This window comes from Anas acuta, chromosome 2 (genome assembly GCF_963932015.1).
Source record: "Anas acuta chromosome 2, bAnaAcu1.1, whole genome shotgun sequence".
Classification (NCBI taxonomy): Eukaryota; Metazoa; Chordata; class Aves; order Anseriformes; family Anatidae; genus Anas; species Anas acuta.
The window spans coordinates 88204494-88206141 of NC_088980.1; the positions used below are offsets into that span (position 1 = coordinate 88204494).

General features: G+C 42.3%; 1 non-coding gene across 1 annotated transcript; it reads left to right on the forward strand.

Annotated features, from left to right (window-relative positions):
• The first annotated feature begins 373 nt into the window (after positions 1-373).
• TRNAS-GCU (transfer RNA serine (anticodon GCU)) lies at positions 374-455 on the forward strand. The gene has a single exon. It is a non-coding gene; the product is annotated as a tRNA-Ser (tRNA).
• Positions 456-1648: the final 1193 nt, after the last annotated feature.

The window sequence follows — 1648 nt, forward strand, 5'->3', positions numbered from 1 at the left end:
TAAGCTAAATTTGTTTTCAGGGAGAATGAATCACAAACATCTAAGTTATTTTTGGAAAAGACTCCAAAAATCAGAGTTGTTAAGTTGATTTAATGGTTTTGATAGATTTGCTCTCAACTCCTTTAAAAGCATACTCGATAATTCTGAATCTCATTTTCAGATCACCAAAAGGAGATACTAACTGTCTCCAGTGTGAGATCAAACCAAGATTTTGAACATTAGCAAGCATCTTAGAATGGATTGGTATTAACCAGGTTACACTCAAGTTTTTTCTGAGCAATACTTAGTTTGCATGGTTGTTGTAACAATTGTTTCATTACTATTGGTGTAACACCAAAAAATATTTCAATTTAAAAGTATTTCAACTTAAAATGACGAGGTGGCCGAGTGGTTAAGGCGATGGACTGCTAATCCATTGTGCTCTGCACGCGTGGGTTCGAATCCCATCCTCGTCGAGAAATAACTTTGGCCGAGGTCAGGTTGGATGGGGCTTCAGCCAACCTGATCTAGTGGTGGCATCCCTGTCTATGGCGGGAAGGTTGGAGTTAGGTTATCTTTTTTTGTGAACAGCTGCAGTAACTGGAGTGGCTGCAGGAGCTGCAACTGAAGTGCCTGCAGGGTTCATCGCAGGGGTTGGAGTGGCAGTTGGGTCTGTCACAGGACTTGAAGTGGCCACAGGGTCTGTCACTGGGTTAATAGTAGTATCAATTGGAGCTCGATAGGCATGGGCCAGACCCTGGCATGTTACAGTGATTTGTGTCACTTTGGAACTGCCAGAGTCATGACACCCTTTTTTCAAGCATTCTACAAGTTTTTTAGGATTTTGCAGTTGTTCAGGGGTGAATTTCCAAAACACTGGAGGTGCCCACTGCTCTAGAAACCTGCCCATATCCTCCCACACTCCCTGCCACTCACAACTATCCTGCCTCAGGACAGATCTCTAGATGAGATTCCTAAGTAGTTGTTTAACTTTAAACAAAACCTGAAGCACATTCAGGAGATATAACAAAAAGAACATGCTGGTCTGAGTATCCCAAGGATATTCAATATATTGGAGAACTACTGTAACAAGCTTGGAGGATAACAGGGTGGTGAAGGAGAAAGGGAGAGTGAACAAGTAAGGAAAAATATCTTCCCCTTTCCCTCCACAGATTGCCTCCCTGATGAAAAAAGGCAATAGGTGTAATTGTTAATAGTTTCCAAGATATGGTTTCCAAAGTATGGAGTCAACGACAGTGCTGAGTGCAAATACCAAGTTAAAGTCATGACCAGAAATTTCATCATATCATAAGCCACTGTTACAACACACAGTACCATAACGGTCTTAAACCAGGGCCTGGAAAGAATAAACAACATGACAGAGAGCACATATGGAGTAATGTGCTATAATACTCAATTTGGAAAACAGGCGCAGCAGGACTGAAATTAAAGCAATCAGCATTATGACTAGCAACTATTAAGCAGGCCTAATACCAATTTTAGTTTAACACACTCTGGTCAGATCTGTTGTTATCTCAACCCTTTGTGCCCCACATTGGGCACCAAAAAGGACTGTTGTGGTTTAACCTGTCCAGCAGCTAAACACCACACAGCCATTTGCTCACCTTCCCCCCTCCCTCTCTGGGACGGGGGAGAGAAATGGGAAAGT